General features: G+C 33.5%; 1 protein-coding gene across 3 annotated transcripts in view; it reads left to right on the forward strand.

Annotated features, from left to right (window-relative positions):
• LOC118203220 (uncharacterized) overlaps positions 1 to 20,220 on the forward strand; it is a 90,448-nt gene that overhangs the window by 23,424 nt on the left and 46,804 nt on the right. Inside the window, exon 1 of one of the 3 annotated variants that reach the window (XM_085810781.1) lies at positions 14,527 to 14,953. The exons of the other annotated variants lie outside the window; for them this stretch is intronic. The gene's annotated coding sequence lies outside the window, so the exon portion shown is untranslated. Of the gene's footprint in view, positions 1 to 14,526; positions 14,954 to 20,220 lie in introns of those variants that run through there. 3 annotated transcript variants of the gene reach the window in all.

Consider the following 20,220-nt stretch of genomic DNA (forward strand, 5'->3'; position numbering starts at 1 on the left):
TTCACGTCTAACAAGATCTAATTATTTTCTAAAAACTGAACTGCAAACTAAACAAAACTTTCTAAAAACTGAACCGAAATACCCAACGCTTTAGCGAAAATAAAACTTCTCTACTTACAATAAACAACTACCATGTGCGAAGTTAAAGAGACGTCATAAATCACGCCATTCGGAAACATTTATTTCCCCTTTTGTTTACATAATCAAAAACACGTGTATGTGAGTCATGCTTCTCTCATTTCAAGTAGAAGGTCTAGTGTACATGTATCTGAAACCATATGGACATACAGTGCCATTTGTGGCAGAAATTATAGTTTTCAAAACGTTCCAGGACACTGGCACAAATACGTGACAGTCGGGGCTGAACGGGAAAACCCTCTGGCATGCCTGCGTGTCGGCCGGGAAGTGAGTGTGTTCGTTGCTGGCACGTAGGCGTGACAGTCAGCGCGAAGGGGTTAAACATTTCTTTCAACGCACATGTGTAAAACATACATTACGCATAGTCGAAATTAGAAAATTGCAACCAAAGAACTATTTGATGTGTATTCGTGATATTTATAATGACGAGGGATTTGATTTAAATCATATCAAAGACGGAGTACGTCGAGATGAAATACTACATTTATTAAGCAATTATAAGCCAAATAAAATAAAAACATCTGCCCTGAAGATAAGGATAGTGCTGACAGATGAACTTCCAGTTCATTGAGCGCCGTGACGTCCCCCCGGCATAGCAGCGTGAAATTGATAAACAGATTTCAGAATGGTTAGAGAATCAAAGGATAAGCCTTTATCCATTTTTTGCAGCAATTCCACTTTTTGTTTGAAGGACATCGAAACATGCTTCCACTTTGCAGATCCTTTTGCAGCTCCAGAATCGGAAGTTCTTTTTGACATAATCGAATGTTCTAGCTTACTTTTATAAAATTGCTGTAACAGTCTGCAAAAAATAATAAGCTGGATCCAATTAGAAAATTAAAGAACAATGCAATCTGCAACATTAACTGAAATAGATAATTAGGTAATTTTAGCTTAGCTTATGCCGTCCGTTATACATTAAACGCGCATGCGTAAAGGTATTATGCACATGTGTAAAGGTATTATGCACATGTGTAAACGCATATGCGCATGCGTAATCTCATTATGCGTTTATGCATGCGCAGAAAGTTTGTAGCTTTGAGATCCGGGTTATAGATCATTCCGGATTAAAGACTTTTGATTATACTGTCTTTGAATCTTAGTGGATTTTAACTTTAGCTTTGGGTGCAGTGTTAATAAGCTTACCTCCTGATATATGGTACTAAATATTTCCAAGTGGCCTCTTCTTAAAAAAGTAACTGCTTCAGCACCATCAGTATTTTCTGATTATGATGCTACAACTACCAATATTGATCCAAATCTCTCTAAAGCACATAGCTTTTTAGGACATAGTGCAACTGCCTTAAAACTTTTAGGTGCAGAAAATGCGCATCATGGACTTAACAAAGCAGACCAACAACTCTTAGTGGATGTTATTGAACTGGGAATAAGCATCATCGTTGATCAGGAAATTCGACTGTGTAACTTACAGGGACAAAATGACATTTTGCAGGGTCAAGTTGGATCATTGACAAAAATAATTTTCCCTATTGGAACCGTCTCACACAGCAGAGGCGATTGAATGTCCTTTACCTTTAGATAAACCAACCGGTCAGTCACAACAACAGTTTCTTGCTCCAGGACCACTGGCTGACAAAGCAGCAGAAACTGAGCAGCCTTTCACCTTGGTGATGCGATCTAAACGTAAAGAGAACATCAATCTTCGCAGAAGAAACTCTCAGAAAACGTTCTAACAATCTCAACGATTCTGAGCGTTCTCTACACAGCATTCAGACGCAGCTTATCAATGAACTTGGTACTGAACATCTCGCAATACCAATAGAACAAATACAGCCTACACGATCAAACGGACTTCTCATCCGTTGTCAAACAAAGGAGCATCTTCACTCCCTTAAAAAAGCTATTCATAATGTCAGCATTGAATGCTGAACCATGAGAACTGAAACCATCGAAGACTAAAATAATCATCTGTGTACCATCGAAAATTCAAGCCCCAACTATAGTACAAGCTTTTCAAAATCTAAAAGAAACTTCCACTACCATCAATCCTCTTTCACCACAACTCGCCAAGATGGTCATAACAACTCGATCGTTGAATTGGATACTACATACGCAGACTTCTTAGACAAGAACGGATTACTATACATTGGATTTGTCAAGTGTAACTTTCGTACATATTTACGAATACTTCGCTGTTATAATTGCTAAGGCCTTGGCCATTCCAGCAGGAGTTGTCAATCTCCGCCTGTCTGCGTACGCTGTTCGAGAGCCCACTTTGATAAACACTGTAAGGAAATCAAAAAGCATGCAAATTGTCAACATTCTAATCTTAATAAACAAACATCTTTGCATTGATTGCAATCACTCAGCAAACTCTAGTTCCTGTCCAACTTATTGTGCAGCTCTTCAGCTTAAATTACAGCAGGATCTATATTTCTTCTCCATGGCAACAAAATTACTTTCCTCGGACTCTTATCAACAATATTTCATAGCACAGCTAAAATTCTTGCAATGTAATCTTCAAAATTCAAGATCGGCCACTTCTCTAATTTTTCAAACAATCAAGGAGAATTCTATTGATATTGCATTTCTACAAAAACCATACCACCAACAGGATTTCATCCCAGGACTACCTAACAGCTTTCAAGCTTTCTCTTCAACCTCTAGATTTGCAGTCGTAATCTCTGCTGTTAAATATCAGCTTTCACTTTATAAGGTAACTCAACATATAATAACGGTTCAACTCTCTTTTAGAGATGTAACTTTTCTACTTACTTCTGCCTATTTTCCTCAAGTTGTGATCGTAACCTTCAAATTCATGACCTAGATTTCCTTATATCAAATGTTTCTTCACCAACGCACAAAATAAATCGCAGGTGACTTTTAACGCACATAGCACTCTTTGGGGACCTACTCCAGACAATTCTGGAGGTATCATAATTCAAGACTTTGTTTATTCTTCTGATTTACATCTGCTCAATAACCCTAATAGTGTGCTTATTTTCTTAACTTCAAGATCTAAAGGTTGGATTGACCTTACTATGTGTAATAATTCTTCGCGATTCTATTTCCAAAACTGGCAAGGTTATGAAGATATCCTTAGTTTAAGCGATCATCAACCAATAACCTTTGTTTCAATATAACAATTTTTCTCAACTTAATATGCCGCTTCAAATCTATCTCAGGCAACCATACAAAATTTATAAATCTACTATCTGCATCACTTTCACACTTAATTCAGGCTTTTGATTCCTCAACTACCTTTCAAGATTTGGATTCAGTGTACTCACAATTTGTTTGCTTCTTAACAGAAGCATTAAACACAGTTATAAGATTAAAAATTCGAACCCTTGACTAAAGTTTCTTGGTGGACTTCTGACTTGCAACTTCAATGTTCACAGTTACGTGCTAAACTTCGCACTGCATAAAGAGAGACTCACCCAGAGCAACGAGCAGAATTGTTCATCGAATACAAAATAGCACATGCTATCTTTAAACATTCAATAGTGAAGGCAAAAATACACTCTTGAAGAAATTACTGTTCAGCAGTTATGGACAAATGTGGAAGGGTTTATAAAATTGCCACCAACAAAGTTTTTCATCCCACAAATATCCCAGCCACCATACTACCTTCAGCTACAACTCACTCAGAAGTTCTAAAGTATCTTCTAGAAGAGATCTTTCAAGAAGACTGTTTAGATTCTGATTCTACGCATCAAACTCAATTATGTCATAACTTCAGTTTTCATTTACCAGATCTTCAACCACCTCTTCCCACCACTTATGAACTAAATAGCATTATAAAATCTCTAAATATTCATAAAGCTCCTGGCCCCAACAGTTTAGATAATCAACTAATCAAAATCATTTTTAACAGGTTTCCTTTGATTTTGGTGCTTACGTCATTTCCTTTGGATACCAAAAATGCAGAAGTGGTTCTTTTTGTCAAGAAAGACAAAGATCCTTCAGTTCCTTCCTCATATCGCCCCATCTTTCTACTTCCTGCATTTGGAAAATTACTGGAAAAAACAATACTTCTACGATTAAACCACTTCCTTTGTAAACACCAGCTTCTCTCCACCCACCAATATGGCTTTACCAAAAACAAATCTACTCAGCATGCTTTATCCGATATATTCTCAACAATAACCGCAAATCGACAAAATAATAAGCATTCACTCATCATATCATTGGACATACAAGGCGCGTTCGATAGACTTTGGTGGCCGGATGTTTATGAAATAATGACAGCTTTGGATTGCCCTTCTTTCTTTGTAGACATCATTAAAAGTTATCTCTCTCATCTCTCTGTACAGATCACTGCTATGGATAATGTCTTTACGCATCGTGTTCAAAAGTGTTGTCGACAGGGGTCCTGCTTGGGTCCTCTTCTATGGACCTCGTCGCTAATTCTATCTTCGAGGAATTTACGGAATTACCAGATGTAAGAATCATAGCCTACGCAGATGATTTTTTAATCGTTATAGGTGGTCGCCATGACATTATACCCAAAGCTCAATTCTGTTTGGACAAGTTTCAAAATTCCAACATAAAATAAGAATCTCAACTACCAAAACCAGAGGTCTACGTATTGGAAGACAACATCCTCTACAAAGAAATCCAGCATTAAAACTCGATGGACAATCAATCACTTTTGTTGAAAATCTGTTGTACTTGGGTATCAAAATAAATAATCACTTACGCTGGATCCCGCATATCCAATATTTAAGAGAGAAAACTCAAGCTTCAAAACTCAATGAAAAAGATTTCTGGACTCTCTTGGGGCTCACCCTCAAAGTTTCTCAAATTATGGTATACAATAGTAACACAAAGCATCATCTTATATGCAGCTTTCATCTGGGGTACACACCTTACCAAGGGCGCAATTAAATGCCTTAATGCTTTACAACGGCCACATCTTTTAATAATTAGCAAAGCTTATCGTACTACTTCAACAGCTGCTTTTCAGATTCTAACTGGCCTTCCTCCACTTCCACTCTTGGTACAGCGAGAAGCAACAATAGACAATGTACTTCGACTTCAAAAGCCCCAAGAATTACAGAATCATCAATTTCACCCAGAAGACTATGAAGTTCAACAATCTAATGATGCTTGTCATCCAACCTCATTCGATCTGCAACAAAACGTCTTCATTAAAACATCATATCCCTTGAATTCTGATTTTCAAATTTACACAGATGTTTCACAAATGTCTTCAGGAACAGAAAGTGGTCTCTGCTTGTTTCAAAATGCTTCTCAGTTATACACTTGGAACAAATGGCTTTCAATTAAAAATTCAGTTTACCAAGCTGAGTTGATTGCAATACGCAAAGCAGTTCGCGCTAAACTCAATTCAAGAATTTACTATAAATATTTATTCAGATTCTGCATCAAGTTTGCAAGCAATAATAGATTTATTTAATAAAAATCCGCTAGTTCAAGAAATACAACAACTTTTACTACGCCTTCCTGCTTCCCAACATCCGAACCTCATCTGGGTCAAAGCACATCATGGTATCTTAGATAATGAACTAGCTGATCAACAAGCCAAAGCGGCACCTCAAGCAGTAGAGTGTCCTATCTATGTTTATCATCTTCCTTCTTCTTGTGCTAAAAAATTTACATGGAAAATTCTTTTGACAAAGTGCCAACAAGAATGGATTTCTGGTACAACTGGTCGAAGAACATATAAATTTATCCCTAAAGTCTCATCAAAATTATATTCAATCTGTTCTTCAGTTACCTAGTTTGCTTTTCAAGAGCTATCTTCATCGCTTTGGATTAAGCGCAGATAATTTTTGTGAGTATGGAAATATTGCCGATCCCGATCATATCGTTTTCAATTGTACTCATCATGTGCAAGATCTTCTAAAAGCTCCATTCGAACAATTTTGGCCACAGTGGTTCAATAATTTAATAAAATATAAAACAAGCCTCAGCCAACTAGACAAAATAATTTCACACTGCAGCTCTTCAACACTTACTGTTTCTCATAGCCAGATGTAGAATCTATTCTTCTCTTTAATGTTCGGTGTTTTTTCTTTTTTACTGTAGAACGATAGAGTTGTACTTTACTTTTTTAAAATTATTATTATTATTATTATTATTATTCTAATTTTTAACATCAGAGTTCTGTAACTTTGCTAGATATGTTAAAATAGCTTCTCTTTGCTATTAGTTCCTTTATGAAAATTTTGTCAAAATATGTTTATACACAAATCATGTGCTCTTTGGTTGTGGTGGATATGCTAGATCTTTAAATCAAAAATCTCAAAGTCCAAATTTCCAATAACCATGCCTAACTTTCATATTAATGCTTTTTACATTTTCCCTTCAAGACATAGTTTTCATCCCAAATCATTTTTCTTTTTCTAGTCATACGAAGCACCTACTGCACAAGGCACAATAGTCTTCATAACAAAAATTTTCGTTTTCTTATGACTATCGTTCAGTTTACCATATCTGATCCGCCACCTGGCCCTTTTTTATGGTGTGCTGATAGTGGTTTCTTCCTTCCGTGGGATTGCATCATCTTGTTTGTTGTCCTACAGGACAGCTTAGGTCAGGAGTTTCATCGGGTAGAGCTGTATTATCTTACCTTAGTAGTAATCCAAAAGGCATACACTTTATAACATTTTATTCTTTATCAGTCCTCTAAGAACTTTGATTAGGCATACCGTAATATTTTTTGCTCAAACTGTAACAATTGTGAAAAAATGCAAGAGAAAATGAAACTTGAGAAAACTACTATTATGATTGAAAAGTTACTACTACGGTAAAGAAGTTGTTAACAAAAAACAGCAATGAGTTAAACCAAATTTTTAGTGATTCAACATATCTCATTCAGTAGTATTTATTATTAGTGTCATTAGTATTTTTCACTAGTGTGAACTTTCTTTAAAAACTCTTTGTTGTTTTTAATTGCATCGAAAAATGCACTTGAATTTTGTCCAGTATTAATTTTGAAGCTTACTAAAGCTTTTACCTTTGGTTCAGCCAATTTACCTCTTTCTGCAAACCATATGATGTTCATTATTGAGAATATACTTTGTACTGGTGCTGATGTGTTTGTCATGCTTGGAAATGTATTCTATTATTTGAATGGGACTGGATAATGAAGTAAATTTTACTATGAAATAACTGAAAATGTCTATCCATTTTTCTTCACAATTTCTATTTTTCCAGATTTTATAATTAGCTGACCAAAAAGCTTTTGAAATCATTAATTCTTCAGAAAATAGATCCGTGTTCATTGTATAATCTGTGACATTTTCATTAACATTTTCATTTGAAGCTTCAATTTGAGACCGTGTTAATTCATTGTTGTTTATCCAAATAAAAGAGTCAGCTTCACCAAAACTCTTTTTCTCATAGCTTAGGGTAAGAAAAACAACTGTCATAAAATGTAAACTTTTGTAAGATTGTATTGATATTAATAATTCCATTATTTTCTAATATTCTAAAACTTTTTTTTATTTTTATTTTCCAATTTCACTGGCAATATCAGTTGCAGTTGTTTTTGTACTTTCCTTAATCAAGATAATTTTATTAAATTGCCTTATTTTCCAATTTCACTGACAATGTCAGTTCCAGTTGCTTTTGTACTTTCCTTAACCAAGATAATTTTGTTGAATAATTTAAATTGCCTTTACACAAACCACAAATAAATTTCACTAGTAATTATCATCCCCGCAAGGTGTTCTTCGAAATAAAATAAGATTTCAGTCTTTCAGAGATTTCAAGTATTGTGTCACTAGCTGGAAGTAGTAAAAGAAAACAAGTGTTATGTTGAAGAACCTTTTTATACTCTACGTCTACAAATTCAAAGAACTCTTCAGTTTAGTGACTCACCATATAAATGTGGAAGTATTTATAAATTTTGAGTACTACAGTTTCTGCTTCAGTAAGTAGAAGATCAACTGCAATTTTAAGGAATTTATGTATGATGTCAGCACTCCAATAATATTTCTTCTTAGTTCATTCTTTAATTTGTTACATTGTTTTCTTCTCTGTGTTTAATTTCTCATTTTGTAACTTTAGTATAATTTAATAATATGAGTCTTTGAAAATTTTTTGTTTGTTTGAGGATATAGATAAATTATTGCCATCTGACTGCAGGCTTAACCCTTGGACGAGTTTTGCAGGTAGTAGAGGTAGATGGCTTTTGTCAAAACAATATTTAAAAACCGTGTAAATGACATAATCGGTTGTTGTTTCTGGCAGTTTTAGTGTTAGTAATATTGGACAGGGGGAAGTTATAATACTAGAAATGCTTTCAAAACAATGAAACATGTCTTCTCTTGTGCATATTTTGAGAGTTATTACCAAAAAAAAAAAAAAAAAAAAAAAAAAGGGAAAAAAAAAAAAACTCTATTATTTCTTCTTGGCAAATTTCATGAGTGAAAGAATAGCTGTAAATTTTGCTGTGGTGCATTAGTTTTAGCCATTCATTGTATTTTTTATTTGTTTTACATATTATATAGCACTTACTACATTAACATAAAAAATCTCATTCCATCTCATTTCCCCAAAGGCCACAATGTGATGGCTCCCACATATTACTACAGGGTGAAACAGATCTCCAGAAAGACTAGGCTAGTTCTTAATACTTTATGCATTAACACATAGAAATATATTTTTGCCTAACATTCAAAAGCATTAAAAGGAATATCATTTTCCTTTTTAAAAGGCATGCAAAGAGGTTTTCAAATCAAAGAGTTTGGTTTTACTTGATTATGACATAGCACCCAAGGTTTATCTGCCTAAAGGGGGTATGCTTTTCAGCAGGACTTTCCAAGGAAAACTGATTCATATGCGTGTTGCACATAGGGAAAACCACAAAAGCACCCATGCAAAAAGCCTGTTTGCCGACTGACCTACCTGTGTTCAGTGACTGCCTTAAAGGGAGTAGTTCAAATTGCGTAGGTTACGTGTTGGGAAAGACTTTCAAGGTTTAACCTGTTCGCATGGTTGAAGCAAACATATTGTTAACTACTAGTGTTAGATCATAAACAAAGCATGAAACATTATACTTGTCATTCATAAGTGGAAGATTATATAAAAAATTAATAATAATGAAACTAAGAAATATCTGTTTTGCTTACTTTGTGCTCTTTTTGAGATAAAATGTTAAATAATTATTTATTATAGTGTGATCACTTTAACTTCCTCCATTTATCCAGTTTTCAGGCATTTATCAGAGCATACAGTCAAAAGTCGTTAATCCGGACTCGTCGGGACTTCGGCGATTCCGGATTATAGATCATCAGTTTAAATCTCGTAAGATGGCATGCAGAAATTCTAAAATTAAAAATATGAAACCGTAATTTATGAAACAAAGAACAATTATGATCTAAAGGGTATCAAAATTTGCAAAAAGAAAAAGATTAATATTTATTTGTTTACTTTATTAAACATTTCTTTTAATGTAAGTTGTTTAAGTTTTGCTTCGTTTCATGTGATAATACTTTCTCTTTAATTCTATTAAACAGACATAATTTCTTGTTCAGTTACAAAGTTCCGCTGTTCAAGTCCTATAATTGCTGTGTCGAGAACACCGATTAATTTGTCAATCGAAATTTTTTCGTTTTCAATAACCTCTGTTACTTTCGTCGCTATTGAAAGCGAATTATAATGACGAGGAACTTGTTTTAAATCATATCAAAGACGGAGCATATCGAGATGAAATACTACATTTGGTAAGGAATTATAAGCCAAATAAAATAAAAACATCTGCGCTGAAGATAAGGATAGTGCTGACAGATCAACTTCCAATTCATTACGCGCCCGCCGCAGCGTTCCCCCCGCTGAGCAGCGTGAAATTGATAAACAGATTTCGGATTTCAAAACATACTTTCGCTTTAGATCCTTTACATATTAACAAATATATATCGGAAATTCTATTTGATATAATCGAAAGTTTAAGCTTACTTTTATAAAATTGCTCTTACAGTCTGCAAAAAATGATAAGCCGGATCCAGTTAGAAAATTAAGGAACAACGCAATCATCAACATTAACTGAAATAGATAATTAAATAATTTTAGCTTATACGTCCATTATACATAAAACGCGCACGCAAAAACGTATTCTGCACTTGCGCACACTCATATGCGCAGTCGTAAAAGGTCTTGCGCGCACGCGTAAACGCCTATGCGCATGTGTCAACGCGGCACATGCGCAGAAAGTTTTTAGTTTTGAGGTCCGGATTATAGATCATTCCGAATTATGGGTGTTCGAATTAACGACGTTTGACTGTATTAACTATAATTGTATTCATTAGTCTTAGTATCCAAAATAAACAAACCCTGTCATGACAATCACTTCTCCAAGACGATCATTTCTGAAAGTGACCAGTATTTACACGAACATAAATAAATATTGGTACTGAATTTCACCTCCCTAAGATCCATCATTCATGCTGATTTTAGAAAGGATTATAATTTTTTCTTAATATACTGTCTTCTTCGGTAAATACCACAGCGCATCGCTACATTTGACATTATGAATTCATTCCAAATATAAGAAAACCCTGTCAGAAAAAAAATTGCCGCAATATGTTGAACTATTGTAATTGAATATTTTTTCAGTTAGTAACCACAGGATCAAGAAAAGTCTGAAACTTCATTACGCTTTAGTAGCATGTAAAGATAAGGTTAATACAATGCATTTCCAGAGAAGTCTTAAAGCCAATCCATGCAAATACGTTCTGAACGTAGCTGACGAAAGCACATTTATGTTACCAGCGAAACAGCATCCAAACGAGTACGCTTGCGAGGAGTGCGTTTAACCAATAGAATTATTTGGGGCAAAAAATCATGTGAAGCTGTAATATAGCTTTGTTTTCTTGTTCAAAGGTGCTGTCATGTTGTTACTTCGCTGTGTTTCTATGTGTTTGAGGCAAAATGTCGGATTTTTTGATAGCTGAAACTTTACTATTAAGTACAATCGTTAAGCAGAGGCAAAAACACACAACAGGGCGAGAACGGGTCTGAAAGATTTACTTAGAGTGGCCTGTTCAAGGAAATTTTTTTCTTTACTCCTTCGTTTGCGAAATGAATATCCTGAATTACTTTTTAATTACTTGAGGATGAGTATCGACCAATTTGACAGACCTTACAGATTCTATATTGTATGAAAATTAAGATTTATAAAGAGAATTAAATTACTTGAAACACCATCCACCATATAATAAAATCAACCACGCATTTTTTAATCTCCCCTTTCCCTTGGTTTCTTGTTTATGTGTGGTATGGGAGTACATGTAAAGGAATCTGTGTAATAAGTAAAGCGTTCTATAATTTGATTATTTTCTATAAATTAGAAGAAAAAGTTCATCCAGTAAAATTTCTAAAGATATGTTGTTTTTAAATATTTTTAGGAGTGTGACGTTAGCCTACATGCTCTCGAAATGTGTAGGTGCCTGTAAGTTAAAAAAAAAAGTTTATTTGAGCTTAATATAAAATCTGAAAGCTTTCAGATTCTTCCTTTTGTTTTTATTTATTTTTGAGCTTAGAACAAGGTTCAAACTATGGAAAGTTTTTTTTTAAATTATGTGCGGGATAAAATATGCAATGAGGTAAAAATAAAGAGATAATTTATACAAGAGATGCAGATATTGCAATGGCTTCATGATTCAATAAGGCACCATTTAACAAGACGAAACACACATTTATGAAAAATAACATTCAAAGCATAATAGTAAACTCAGAGCAGTACGTTGCTCCTACAGTATAGCGAAATCTACTACTACCTTCCTCTTCTGAGGTTATCATGCAACTCTCCCAGAATACAGTAACCCTCCTTGGAGAAGAGGCTACACGTGCCAAGCACGCTTTGTTAATCGCCAGTTGCCAGATACGACACCCCCATCGTAAGATTCCTGTTTACAAATTAATCTTCAATCTGAAAACCAAAATCTAGCAACTGTTTGCGATCAATGAGAAAAAGGGAAAAAAAAAATCTACATTTAAACATTCTACACTAATATTCAAGTCTCATCTGCTATAGATATTAACAATGCAATACCTACAATTACACATCAATTTACTACATAAACATAGATAACATATTTTTCTTAACTTCACCCACTGGTTCCAATTCTTCTTCTTATTATTATTACTATTATAACAATTTCTCAATTTTTAACCAAAGAAAGCAAGTTGATATTCTTTATAAACATGTTAAGATATACTCATGCTGGTATTATTCCAATGATGAAAGTAAAATTATTTAGGTTCTTAGACAGACAGACAGTCAAGCATTAATAAATTGGATAAAAATAACAAAACAAAGTTGTAGTTCAAGGCTAATTAATCGAAAATATTTCTTTGTGAAAGATGAATATGAATTGAATCAAATTATTCCTCAGTTTGTGTGTTCACAAAATCAAGAAGCAGCTATTTTAACAAAATGTCTACCTAGGGTAAAATTGAAAGATGAACTATTAAAGTATGGACATGATTGACTGATTGAAATTATATCATTAAACTCGAATAAGGGAGAAATTGATAGTATTTGTTTATAAAGTATAATTTTAAGTTTTAATAATTTGGCAACATTGATATTAATTTTAAAAAGAAAGAGTTAAAAATGTGTCTGGCATCTAGAGTGTGTTATGGTTTTGTAGAATTCGGTAAGATTTCTTATGACTAATTTTCTTTAATAAAGTTTTCTTTTTATATAATACTATACTATAATGTGTTTTATTAGAAGTAGATCATTCTTTAGAAAATATCATTTGTATGCCAACCACAAACCAAACTCCATCATGGTAATGAGCTCGGCACCTCTGCATCGCTTCCATTTTTCGGAATCCAACTTTCACCGATATGACTAGCGTCTACATCCCAAAACGGCAGCCTATGAGAGAGGCGATTCTATTATTTTCATCGGGGAGTAGGGAAGTTAGAATGGTTTTCTGAGGAATGCCAACGGCAGTGCATGATGTTTGCTTACATTAGGAAGTTCAGAAAATTGCAAAGGTGGATTGCCTTAGTTTCTGCGGTTACTTTCAGGGAAATATTAGTCAGATTTTTTGGTTTGCTGATAGAGGGCAAATAGATAATTTACCTTTATAAATCCGTGTTTATCTGTTTAAACTTCAGAAGATTTAAGATGAAGTGAATATATTTAACACAACGGAACGCAAGCTTAATCTTTTAAAAAACAATACATCGATAATTAAAAATATTATGGTACTTTTCCGTTTTGCCGGCACAGGTGATAAGTCGCCAATAATGGTACAACTGATGCCAAACGGAATATCCTCGCTGGTAACCTTTTACGCCTCATTTCAAAACAAGTCGCAGCCATTTCTTATCAAATAGATTGTTTCTTTCACTACTAGCATACAATTAAATAGAATTTTTACCAGAGAGTTCAGTTTTGTGTCCTAAGGCCATTCGAGCTAATTAAGTCGACTAGGGTGCAATCACACCGCTCACCCGAAGGCAAAAATATAGAAAAGGCAAAGTCAAGGGTTAAATTCATCAAATCTAATAAGAATGCACTAGCGAAGTAAAGCTCTGCGGTTTTACATAATTTCTGAGTAAGCTATTCGTACGAATTGATATAATTCCTGCATTTAAACTTGTATTCCAAATTAAGATTTAACTTGAAATTAATGTAGATAATTACTGAGAGAATTAGGTTTTTGTAGCGTAGTTTACGTGAGATGAGATCACTTGGGGTCACGTGAATCAGCACGTTGTACCATGAAAGCATAGTAAATTCTTAAATTAATGACTTTTTACAAATTTATTGTCTTTATTTATTGGCTTTTTATAAAATTTAAACGATATTAAAATATTTATGCCCTCAAAATAAAAGATTCTTAGAACCAACATTTGTTAACATTTTATATGTGTATGCTATGTGTTGTCGCCAATAAAGTCTGCTTGGAGAGATTTGCGCCGGCGAAACGGAAAAGTACCAATATTATTTATAGTTCATTATTAAAAACTTTTTATAAATGCATAGTTATCATATAATTAACAATTCATCCATGCATTATCTCATTATTTATTATAATTAGAAGAGAAGATATTTTTTACAGTAATGTTTAAAAATTTGCTGTTGTCTTTTAAAAGATTTATAAGTCTTAAGATTGTGTTCCGTTGTGTTAAATATATTCGCTTCATCTTAAATCTTCTGAAGTTTAAATAGATAAACGCAGATTATAAAGGTAAATTGTCTATTTGCCCTCTGTCAAGAAACCGAAAAAACTGCCTATTTCCCTGTAAGTAACCGTAGAAGCTAAGGCAATCCACCTTAGCAATTTTTTGAACTTCCAAATGTAAGCAAACATATAGTCAACTGCCGTTGCATTCCTCAGAAAACCATTCTAACTCCCCGATGAAAATAATAGAATCGCCTCTCTCATAGGCTGCCGTTTTGGGATGTAGACGCTAGTCACCGATATGCCACCATCTAATCATGTGCCGGTTACGGCTGTATTTCAACAGAAGTGTTAACGTCGCGTTAGCGTGCTAAATCAGTAAATCGGTATTGGTATTCGAAATGCACTTCCGACGCAGTTCTGTGTAGTATTTGTCCTTGAAACTACAGAACGTAGCTGAATGGCCGATGTGATTAGTCACGTTGTCCTTTTCACCTACGTGAGGCAAAAACAAAGAATATGTATTGTATTGTATGTACATAGACGTTCTTTGACCAAAACGTTCTTTAGCGAGGCGAAGAACAGCGCAAAACCAAGCTCTGTCAAAATATTACATCCATGCCAATCCAGAAGTTGAAATGAAGTGAATAGAAATAATTGTTTTTACTGCGTTCCATCAAAGCGAAATGAAATGAAGGTTGATTATTAACTAATTAATTTTATTATTTGGTAATTAAGTAAGTATTCTGAAATATTATTGGAGCTTTGATGAATGCTATTCAGAAAATTCTAATTCATTTCGAAGTCAACAAAGGAAAAAGCATATATTTTTAGTTGTGTATATTTCCCGTCGTGGAAAAGGAAATGCCGCGCACGGTGAAGCTAAAACACATACGAAGCATAAAGTTTCAGTGCAGCGAATTGGAGATATCAAAGCTGTTTCAGTTTACCAAATAATAACGTGTTACGTACTGAAAATTTAATAATATTATTTATCTTAGAGCATAATCTGCTTTTTAGTTGTGCGGAGTACGTGGACCCATTGTTAAGGGGGAGGGGAAATGCTATCCAATACTTAAAAATTTGCAATCCAGGGCCATCAGTATTTTCATTTATGTATTCACGATTCAGTATTTGATATATATGACAAATTACATCTTCTTGTAGATATTTTCTTTGATGAAAATTTGCCATCTGCTCTAGAGTTTTTTTAGCGGTAGAAGCAAAAGGGCTGAATATTGGTAAAGTTACAGTAAATGCTCTTAAATTCCAGCAGTGTCCCTTATATGATCAGACAGAGCAAACATAATATACCGTACAACCTAAATTATTTGTGATTGGTTGTTTATACCATAATTCATTGTAGTTGCAGAGAAAAATGCAAATTTCCCTGCGAGTGAAAGTGGATGAAATTCATTAAAATATTGTCAGTTATTTAGTAGAACAGAAAGAGAAAAGATGAAAGATGCTAGAATTTTTAACTTCTGTATGATAAAAAGGTGAGAGATTCTGAAGCATATACAAACCAGATGGCTGTTTTATTTAATATGCTTGTTTGAACTGTAGAATCCAGTATCAAGTTTAAAAAAAAGGATAAATGTTACATTTTTTCCTCTATAGAAATTTTCAGTTGTGTTAAATAAAGCAGGAATTGAGTTTAGGGATAGTGCCATTGGTAAATTCCAAGCAGAATTTTGCAAATTTCTGGTTGAAGAGATCTCTCGTGAAATTTTACAAGAGGAACATGTTGATGAGCTGTGGGTTTTGATCTCAAAATTCCATAATGGCTGTGAAGAGACAAAATATCCTGCATTATTAATTTTTATTACTCCTCAAAGTAATATGTATAGATATTCAGTCAAGTGAGGAGAAAAAGTAAGGCCAGAATTTGAGTTGTCTCTTTTTAGAAACATCCAGCAGCTCTAGAAAAATTAGTGATTACCAATTATCAAAGAAAATTATGACTATGTATTCTTAAGAAAAGCTATAAGAGCAGCATTATCATGTGTTAATGAAACTTAAAATATCCAAATCCCATTCTTCCAACCATAATGAACTTTAGTGTAATCTTTCATATTAATTTTTATTTGATGTGAATTATCTGAATCTGTTGTAGACATAATACAGAACATTTCTATGAAGAGTCAGTTTTAGTCACTAAATATTTGTATTTAATATTGTTTTACATCAATAATAAATGGTACACTGCTAAGTGTATCTACATAATTGTGTTTACATTATTCATTTTATAGTTAATGTATATACCGTACTACTTTGATTGTGTTTACAATATTCATTTTGTAGTTAATGTATATATTACTTTGATTGTGTTTACATTATTCATTTTATAGTCAATGTATATGTTACTTTGATAATAAATGTGTAATATTTTAACAATAAACCTTTTCTTCTCTGCTATAATTAATTGCAGAAACTGGCCATAAAACATTACTATGTCTTCAATCAGTCATGCTGTAAATAGTTCAGCAACTTGAATCATATATTATTAAAGTGAATTTAAGTCAGTTTAGAATATTTTTGAAGTCATGTGCCATGTGGGGGCAAATCAGTTAATTATTACAAGAAGTAAACGTTTTAAATTCTCTATTATTAACATGATAAAAAAACATCAGTACTTTTCCATTATCGGGACCAGATTAGTGTGTATACACACATACACGTTTCTGAATCTGGTCTCAATAACACGATTGTATACATTAAATTTATTGATATTTAATGATGTATACAATCGTGTTATTGATATTTGATGATGTATACAATCGTTAATTTTCATACGTGTTCTCAGTTGACTTGTGGATAAATTATATGCCCAACTTTTGATTCATTCCATGTTTAAATATATTATGAATAAAAACTGAATTTCATTAAGCGCTGTTGAACTGCAGTGTTCTTTAAATAAGATGCAGATGCATTTTGGGTACTTATATATGTTTTGTTTTCGGATCTAACAACATCATAATCTTTTGTAGTTGTAAATAGTTCTTGAGTACTCTTATGTTATAAGGACGAGATTCAGAAATGTATGCACGTGTGTATGTATATACACTGGTCATCAAAATTAAAGGATAATGATAGAAATAAAACTGATACTTAATGAAAAATTATTAATCGAAATTTATACAGAAGTATTAGTTAAAATAAATTACAATATTTTACAATTGATTATTTGCAAACTATTGAAATTAAACCCAAATTTATGGAAACTGGAAAATGATGGAAAAATTAAGTCACCTACTTGTAGAAAAAATTTTGTTTTTAATGTGAATGGTGACCTCAGACAAATATGTATACCTTACACATAGATTTCATAGATTTTTACCAAAGTTTTGATCAAGTCTTATAGAATTGCACATTACTGCACCACAAAGTGCACTTGGAAGGTTTGGGGAGAAATTTGGCGTGATGAAATTTGCCACCCTGAGGCATCCCACACATGCTGAATTAGATTCAGGTTGGGAGAATAAGGTTTGCAATCCATTGAAGTAATATTTTGCAAGCATTCTGACACTGCATGTGCTGGATGAGATCGAACATTATTATTCATCAACAAAAACTCTGTGCGAATAGCTGCACGATTTCTCCTCAAGCCATTAAACTGCATTTGTGGAAACATTTCATGTGCAGGGGAAGGCAAGTTGCTTGTTCCTTAATCACTATTCAGACTATATCGTGACTAATCAGTAAACAATACTCGGCCCCAGTCATCTTGGCTCCATTAAATATGACGATGGCACCAATTAAAAGGAGCTCCAGTGGAAGCTGGTGTGAGTGGGACACAAATCATTGGTTTTCTAGCATACAATACAACATCTTTAAGCCTTTACTGAGCACTGGAATGGCTTATTCAAGTTCATGTCGCAGCCTGAAGGTGTGAAACGAATCTTTTGTAGTCATTTCATGGTTTCTTTGATCTGACAATGACAGAAAAAATTTTCTGATGCAGTTGTTACCTTTGTTCACACTGTCTATCAACTGATCCAGGGCTTAAAAAGTGGCTCAAAATTCTTGATATGACATTTAGAAATATTAAAATTTTGAATGACCTCCATTTGTTTTGACCTTCCTTGATTCTATCCATTATTCGCCACTTTTCACCTTCACTTAAATATAATGCCTTTGAGCCATAACTACTGAAAAGTGATCACTCTCAGAAACAACATTCACTTTAAACACTACAAAGCAGAATTCCAACATGTGTCCATTGCACACTATATTGTCAATAGCTGAATTTGCTTATTTCTGGCACTAATGTTTGTGTGGAAGTACAGTTATCAAAATTTATTCATAAACCTTAAAAAGCAGTATATGTTGTATGACTGTCAGTTAAAAGATTTGTAAGTAGTGTAATTACTGAAGTTATTGTATATAATGTAAAAATCATTATTTCTGGCATTTTCTTTATTGCTGTTATTAAAAAAAAGGCCCTATTTATAAACTTTCTAAGTCTGCTTTAAAGCTCTTGAGCAATGAGGATTACTAGTACGCCGCGGCGTGCAGTGAATTGGAAGTTGATCTGTCAGCACTATCCTTATCTTCAGGGCAGATGTTTTTATTTTATTTGGCTGATAATTCCTTACTAAATGTAGTATTTCATCTCGATGTACTCCGTTTTTGATATGATTTAAATCAAATCCCTCGTCATTATAATTCGCTTCCGATAGTGAAGAAAGTGACACAGAGGTTATTGAAAACGAAAAAATTTCGTTTGACAAATTAGACGGTATTCTCGACACAGCAATAATAGGACTTGAACAGCGGAACTTTGTAACTGAACAAGAAATTATGTCTGTTTATAGAATTAAAGAGAAAGTATTATCACATAAAATGAAGCAACTTAAACAACTTACATTGAAAGAAATGCTTAATAAAGTTAACAAATAAATATTAAGCTTTTTTTTTTTTTTTTTTTTTTTTTTTTTTTTTTTTTGTAAATTTTGATACCCTTTAGATCATAATTGTTCTTTGTTTCATAAATTACGGTTTCATATTTTTAATTTTATAATTTCTGCATGCCATCTTACCAGTTTTAAACTGATGATCTATAATCCGGAATCACCGAAGTCCCGACGAGTCTGGATTAACGACTTTTGACTGTATATGTAAAATATAAAAAAACACAATGGCTTTGCTCTATGCGAACAAGCAACCTTTAATTAACTTTCCACAATTTCAAGATCTTCCCTCGAGACCAGTACTTTCGAGAACATTCGAGCCTATTACGTAACCGCTCCTATAAATAGAGAACTCGTGCTATTTTGCTAGAGATCGCTTCTGCTTTTACTGCTGTTAAGATGTATGCTGCTGCCCTCATCTGCCTCCTTTTGTTAGAATACTATGACTCATTGGATTTAATCTTACTTATTAAAGAGTGATAATATGCCTTTCAATTAAATAAAAATATAGAGCTATAAATTAAAATTTTTCTGTGTCGTCCTTGGATTGCAAAGCTTCACTCATGTGCCAACTGCCAATATATATATATGTAATATTTAAGAGTGTAGTCATGAATCTGGTACTTTAACCTTTGGCTGTAGACATGGCTGAGGGTGAAGGCTTGATGGAGTAGATAACAAAACTGAATTGAAGAATTACCATCTTTATTTTTACACATGTCAAATCATCTCTTTGGCAGACAAATTATTTTTCAGTCATCGTTAAATGTAATAAATTTTTATGTAGACTAATTTTTAAAATATGACAGAAGCAGGAAAGCAGTGTGAGATGTTTGCATGGCAGATGTTGGGGGAAAAAGGGAATATAGTTCCTTGCAAAGCAGAATTTATGCTGCATGGGTGCATATGTGAATCTATGCCATGATTGGTTAATTTTACTTTTAGTTACTTTTTTCAAGCAGTGTTATGTAATTTGGAAAGATTTCGAATGTGGGAGAAATTGTAAACTTAGGGGGAGAAGATAAAATTTAGAATAGTCAATTTTAGGTTGCCAATTATTTCTGAGCATAGCCATCGTATTTTACATTATA

This window comes from Stegodyphus dumicola, chromosome 2 (genome assembly GCF_044657685.1).
Source record: "Stegodyphus dumicola isolate Sdum_Otavi_A_Nest chromosome 2, ASM4465768v1".
NCBI lineage: Eukaryota > Metazoa > Arthropoda > Arachnida > Araneae > Eresidae > Stegodyphus > Stegodyphus dumicola.